Source organism: Gavialis gangeticus, unplaced genomic scaffold (assembly GCF_001723915.1).
Source record: "Gavialis gangeticus isolate Ggan-Ray unplaced genomic scaffold, GavGan_comp1, whole genome shotgun sequence".
In the NCBI taxonomy this organism is placed as follows: Eukaryota; Metazoa; Chordata; order Crocodylia; family Gavialidae; genus Gavialis; species Gavialis gangeticus.
In genome coordinates this window covers 91,416,108-91,423,439 of record NW_017729031.1, presented here as the reverse complement: position 1 = coordinate 91,423,439, position 7,332 = coordinate 91,416,108, and the positions used below count along the sequence as shown (strand labels likewise).

The 7,332-nt window shown below is 39.4% G+C and overlaps 1 pseudogene; it reads left to right on the top strand.

Annotated features, from left to right (window-relative positions):
• Positions 1-741: 741 nt before the first annotated feature.
• LOC109301651 lies at positions 742-3,903 on the top strand (annotated as a pseudogene).
• Positions 3,904-7,332: the final 3,429 nt, after the last annotated feature.

The window sequence follows — 7,332 nt, the reverse complement described above, 5'->3', positions numbered from 1 at the left end:
TATATGTATAATGTATATTCCAAATGTATTCCAAGTTTAGAAACCTGATTCTCGTGAATTATTGATAAAATATTTATAATGCATTTATAGAAAAATATATATAATAAATGCAGATTATAAATAAATTCAGCCATTGAAAGGTCCCTAGTGAAAGATTTGTGAATTGGAATGTAAAGGTGCTTTTGGAAAGGGATCTTGTTTGAAACTCATGCATTTTCAAACCGTAGGTTGAAAAGTTTTCAGAACGCCAACACATTAGCCACTGGCAACTACCCTAAACATTTGTATTTTAATTTAAAGATTTTAGTTTTGATCCTTTTCTAACAGAAATGAGTTTTTATAGCAAAGATTATGAATTTGCTGTTAATTTTTATATTGATATTTCACAGAAACCCTAAAGAAGCCTTGTTTGTGTGAATCTTACATTTATTTTCCATTAGGCAATTGCTTTTCCAAACGGTAACAATGTCTGAACCTTTTTTCTCCCTACTTTCTTGCTTGTACATTATTTTCTGATTTTTTTTTTTTAGTCTTTTGTACAGTGAGCAGCTTTCTGCAGGCGTAAGGAGTTGTTGCAGTGTCAGAATTTTATTTTCAGAAAGCGTGCATTTAACGAAAGAGGGGAATCTGATGGTCTCTCTTGTATAATGATACCAACGATTGTATATTTCCTCAGTGCTGTCATAGTAGCTATGTAAAGAAAATAAGGAGTTTTCTTACCTTAAACATAGTAGTATTACGATGAGTGATGTATCATATCCTCCATGTGGATTGTAGTGAGGATTATATATGGCATTAGTAGCTACCATGTTGAAGGCTTGCCAGACACTATTGGGGCAACTAGCATTCTCTCCCACTCCCACCACCCCTCTGCCTCTCTCGCACACACACACGCACACATTCACACCTGTTAAACTTCTTTCTGAACCACCCTTGTTGTTAAAACTGTAACTTTACTCCTGCAAAGATATTTTTTTTAAATTTATTTTTAAGAGAATGTCATTGTTAGGTGTGAGAGAGTTTTAATCTACAGACTCATTTATTTTTCCCTGTTATCTTTTGAAGATGGCCCTCAGTAGAAGCAGCTAATCCTTGGGTTGTGGAGTTAGACAGCTAGTGGAGACTATATTGACACATGTACCATTTAAAAGCAGTGTAAGATAGCACAGATTACTCAGCTGAGCAACCAAGGGTTTTTATGATTATTATTATTATTTTGTTGTTGTTATGACAACTGACAGGGTCATTTTGTAGTAACTTATTTTCCAGTTCTTGAAGTAGCCATTTTCATTCCATGCAGAACTTATTGAATTCAGACTTGTAGAAAGAATTTGAAACATACCACACATATAAGCAAGTGCAAGAGGGTTCTTTGCTTTGTTTTAAGTTTGTAATACAACTTAAAAAACAAACACTACTGTATTTGAGTTTTTGCTAACCCAAGTACATTTACAGTTATGAATAGCTTTGGCTAGTACAGCGGTCTTCAGCACATTCTGACAGTAAGGTTCAAATGTAAAAATATAATGTATACAGAGACATTGGTTTTTAAATGACCACTTTGCTGCTGTGATCTAAAACATAATTTGGCTGTGGAATCTTGTGATTTCATATACAAAGTAGTTTTCCCATTTTTAAATGTTGGCAATATCAATATATACATGATCATTTTATCTCTAGCCTTCCCTAACCATTTTATGTTGTGTTAACACTTACTTTCAATATTCGTTGTGGAAAATAGTCTTGTATTCCTCTTCCATTGAGAAGACTTACTGATAGATTGAAGTTTTTTTTAAATTAGTGTAGGGGTAGCCTGAAATATTCAATAGCCTTCCATCTCCTCACTTTCAAGAGGCATTGTCCATTTCTTTTTAAACCATTTCATTAAGTTATTGCCATCAATGGAAAGACTTACCAAGACTCATCAGTCTACTCCAAAGTCAAGATCACTTGGATCTGTTAAAACATTTCTTACATGATCCCACTCAGTGGGTCAAGTCTGGGTGCTCCAACTGTGGAGACCACTTGTTTTATATTTTTCACCCCTTGAGCCTCCAGCTTCTTTTTCAAGAAGGCTGCTCAAAGTGTTGTTCTGCCTGGGTCTGTGGGCAGCCGGGACTGAGGGGGATGCTAGCAAACTCTCAGGAGCAGCCAGCAAAAGGTGCATGTGCAGATAGATCCAGTGAGCATTTTTTCCATTTCCTTAGTTGTCACCTTCTGAACCCAAGTATGATGCACCTGAGCTCCACCAGCAAGAGACCAGAGGTTGTTCCACCACAACGCATCACATGGCTTCCAAGCCAGTGGGGGTGGCCCAGGAGAATATCAGCAGTTTTGTTTCTTTGACCTGTCTGGAAAGGAAAGGACATCTTAGAATTGTCTTACACAGAAGTGAGTCCCAGTTTGCAGTACACAATTGATCATTTTGTTTTTTACTTTCAATATGAAACATTCCTTTTTTATTAGTCACAGTCCTGTATTCATTCCATTCTTCCTTTTGTAAACTTTTTGGGCCCACATGTTTTATGGGCATTGATATATATAAATATATATATAAATATATATGAATATATTTTTTTAAGTTTCCTACACCTTGAGGTTGCATGGTCTGTAAGGTTGGCATGTCTTTATATTGTATACAGATTTTGCACGCCAAACTTGGCAGCTTTGAAAAAAGAAAATAAAATTGTTTTTTTCCCTCTCATGGCATTTGCAGAGACAAAAGTTGGGACATTTTTCTGTCAAACATGTATACAAAAAGGAAGGAGAGTGGGAAAAAAAATTGCGTCTTATTGAACTTAAGAAATTGTGCTTTTTATTGTAAAAAAAAATGAATAAATAAAAAGGACTACTTAAACATTTCTCATTTTAAGAAAAAAAAAGTTTATCTAGCACTTGTGACTTACCAATAATAGAGTTTATTGTATTTATGTGGAAACAGTGTTTTTAGGGAAACTACGCAGAACACACAAAGTAAACTGCCTGTCATCTTTTTTTAATTTGATTGGGGTTTATTTTTCTTTGCTGGGAGGGTGGGGGGAGGTTGGGTGCAACAGTTTGTCAACACGTGTAGTCATTAATTCTAAGAAAATAAATCATGAGGAATTTAAAGAGTTAACTCTTCAGCACAGCTGTGTTAACTTTTTTTAATTACTTTTAAATGATGTATCACTAGATTTCACTTTAAACAGTCGTGTACTGTGCAAGCACTGTGGTTTAAAACAAGACTTTACATCAAAAGGAAAAATGTTTCTTCATTGTGATGAAGTTGAGCTCGTTCTCAGCTCAGTTTCACTTTGTCTTTGATATTGATGAAAAAGTATCCTATTGAAAGAAAATAAATTAACACTTTTCTGTGCTCCATAGTGGAGGCGCTATTTTCCAATTTATGAGGATTACAAACTTATATATATAATATATATATAAAGGGGGGGGTTGAAACATTATTCACCCAAGAGCTTATTACAGATATGTAGTATCAAAAAGTTGTAACTATATTATATTCTACTTTATACCTATACATGCTCAGTATGATGTCACCATTGGTAGCAGCTACCGGTTTACTCTGTAATTGAGACACAATTTCACTCTTATTGTATGGACCCTACTTTAAGTGATGGTAGCATCCTTTGTGCTAAAATTTTCTGATGGTCCTTTCTTTTACTTGGTGGAGTTGGAATTTGTTTTCTCATTCTTGTTTTTGTTCTGTTCGGGTTTTGTTTTTGTTTTTTGTTTGTTTTTGTTTTTTTTAAACTGGCCAATGGTGTCTTTCTCTGACTGTACCGACTTCAATTTCAACTTTATTAGGAGTCCAGTATTTTGTACCACATTATGACAACTTGTTATTCTTGTGGTGTAAATAAAAAGAAAAAATTAATTATAGTACCACTTTGTTTCTGTTAGTGATCTTCTTCATGTCTTCTATTGTCTTCTGTTTATTTGCTTGGATCAGCTTGCAGTGTCACCTCAGACCTATAGCAGTTCACTCAATAGTTCTGCAAATAGTCTTTAGTCTAACAGAAGAAGTTATACTATTCTGCCAATATTTCAGTGTCTCTTTCTTGTTACACCTCTTAGTGAACTTGATGTGAAATTTTAAACCCACCATTTTGCTTCAGCGGCACATTCTAAGGGCCCTAGTCCCCAAGGAATGTTAATGAAACTGTTGATATCTGCATTGGTGGAAGAATACATTTCTAAGGTAACAGATTAAGTAATCACTTTTAACATCTTCAGAAAAGACATGCCTTAAAATGCTGATACAGAATCTAAGTGGTACTGAACAGCAGTGACTCTAGCTAAAATTATTGACTTCGTGGCAACAATTCCATAGGGCCCAGCCTTGCATCCCTTGCTTAGACAACTGTCACTGATGTTAATGAAAGATTTTCCTGGCTTACCTGGAAAGATCAGTGCAGGGGTTTTACCCATATCTGCTTGTTTTCAATTTATTCAGTTCAGTGTTTTGAATGAATTATTTCTTTACATTGCTATAAACCTAAGAGTCACTGAGAGAGAGTATATTGGAAATAGCTGCATCCAAACTTTTATTTCTTCCTGAACTTGGATGTAACAGGATGTACTTTTCAGGATATGTACAACTTATCAGAGAGTCCTACTTTCCTTCCAAAAGAAGCATAGCACTTCAGTGCTATATGTAATTGGACTTAATGTGGGCTTCTTGCAAGCAGATAAGGAAGACTAAATACACAGACTGGCATCAGCATTGTAACATCTGAGTGCCTAGCCTGCCCCAAGAGAAGAGGCACTCTGCTTGCGACTCTCAGTTCAAGAACTCCCTCACAGAGTAAAGCACGCAACTCGGGTCAGCCCAGTCTCCTGGGAGTGGTGAGAAAAACAAAAACGCTACCCCATGCTAGCTAGTATTCCAGCTGGTTGTGAAACACTCCTGAGATGTGGAAACCTGTTTTCCCCACTCTGCCTGATTGGAGCTAGGACCCCAGTCACCTGCATCCCAGGAGGAGCATCATAACTTATCAGGCTGTTTGGTATAGTAGACAATAAGGAACACCTGGTATCCTTGGGATTAACAGCCTCTCTTACCAGAGGAGAGATCACAGCATGCACAGAGTCCCTTTGAGCCTCAAAGATCCAAAGAACCTACTAACATTTATACTAATAATGCCAAAGATTTATGATTATTGCACAAGGCATATGAAGTATTGCAAATGTGTGCAGCTTTATCACACTATTATAACATCATATTATTTGGTATTTCTTATTAAGCCACCAACTCCTGGAATCCTGTCACCTTTCAGTCATTATGGTAGCACAAAAGAGTTTGAAAATATGACCCCAGCAAAAGGCAAAAGCGGGGAAGGCAAATAAAAGGAATCATAGAATCCTAGGGTTGGAAGGGACCTCAAGAGGTCACTTAACCCAGCTCCCTGCTCAGGGCAGGACTAAACCCTGACTAAACCATTCTAAACCATGCCAGTTAAATTTCTGTCTAGCCACCTCATGTTTAATACCAGGATTATTTTTGAATACATAGAAATTGGCTTCACTGTACAGAGATGTTCAAAACCACATTTCAGAAAGCCAGGATATGCGTAGTTAAGGTACAAGTGCTCACAGTACATGAAGCTTGAGGACAACTCTGCCCTGCCTGTTTCTAAACACAAACCCCCAAATGTCCAAAAAGTGGGAAAGTTGCAGGTGAGATCATATAGTGTACGAGGCATCCCCACACCCTTAACGTTGCCCTCCAGGACAGCAGTTGGACTAGAAACATTGCTTGTGTGCTAGAGGCTCTTGTACTGTGTGAACAACAGTGTGTCTGCATCCAGAGAATTAACTTCATGACGGTAACAAGGCACTAGGTTCCATGTATTTTCCCACGGCTTGCTTATCATGTCACATCAGGCTAAGCACTCTAGCTTCTTGGGACCCATGGAATCACCACCATAAAAAGGGATGGGGATGGGGATGGGGATGGGGATGGTTCTGCCAATGACGAAAACAAATGTCTGTGAGAGGGATCGAATGGGTATAATCAACGTTTCTTCCAGTACCACCTTATATGCCCAGGGTAAGGTCCCAGCTCAGATCAACAGCGACCTTCACGTGAAGTAGGCAGAGCTGCTCCATGCTCCACCAGCTGCTTACCTGCCCCCTGTATGGTAGGAGTAGCTCCCAAGTACCACAAGAGAAAGCTCACAAAAGTTAAGGTGCGTGAGATTTGCCTTAGCCTATTTCTGAATAAGGTAGGTGTATGGACCCACCCATGACCAAGTACTTGTGACCTCTTTGGGTTTCTAAGTCCTGCTGCAGTGCAATTCATGAGTGAGGAGTTGCACGCTTGACTGCTTGCTTATGCTGAGTGCTGTCAGCACATAAACCACAGGCATCTCTGGAAGTGGCCGCTCGACTGCCTGAAAAGAAAGTGGCGGGGAATCAAGAGCTCCAAGGAGGCTAGGCTAATGACATGGAAATGTCCTGATAGAAAAACCGTGTGTAAAAAGTTTGGTGATAATTCCTGAGGATGAGAAGGGCTTGGTGGACAGATGATGCTCACTGGCTATGGGCACACATTAATTTATAGCACTGCTGAGCATTCTATTGCTCCCCCCTGCCCCCAGAGGAGCCTGTCAGTGGGGCAGCAAAGCCACTATCCTGGGTGCACCTGCTGTTGCCAGTGGTCCCTCCACGTTGGTGGCAAGGGCAACTCTTCCTGTTGCTAGTAGCACTACGGAAGTGCCAGCTGTTGCCAGTGCTCCCATAGCAGTTGCAGGGGTCCAGCAGGGCGCCATGAGGGCTCACATCACCTGGGAGATCTTGGAGTGGGAGAGAAGAGCAAAGGGCTGGAATGCTGAGGTTCAAGAGCCTCCTGTAGTAGTACCTGTAACTACTCATGTGCTACTAGCGGCACTACAGAGAAACCCCTTTTTGAAAGAGGAATGTTTCAAAGATCTGCCATTTTTGTGTGGTGTTACAAACAGCCAGTCCATGTGTACGTTACCATTTTATAGTGCTGTAACAGTGTGTATAGCACTACAAAAGTAGTGTGTCCAAGGCCTGATGCTCTTCCTTCCATCCCGTGGAGCAACAGACTTGGGAGAAGCAACACGCAAAGAGGATGAGAAAAACAAGCCCTCTTCATGTTCCTCTCCCTTTACCTCTTGCTGCTGGGTGGGCATCTGCTTCACAGCTGGCAGGTAGCATTCAGCCGTGAAACTGAGGGGCAACTCTTTAAGTGCTAACAGTGATGCTTCATCAGCCTGATGAAGGGTGTTTAAACCCGAAAGCTTCCTAAGAATAATTTTTCCAACTATTTCATAGATTGCATAGACATTAGGGCTGGAAGGGACC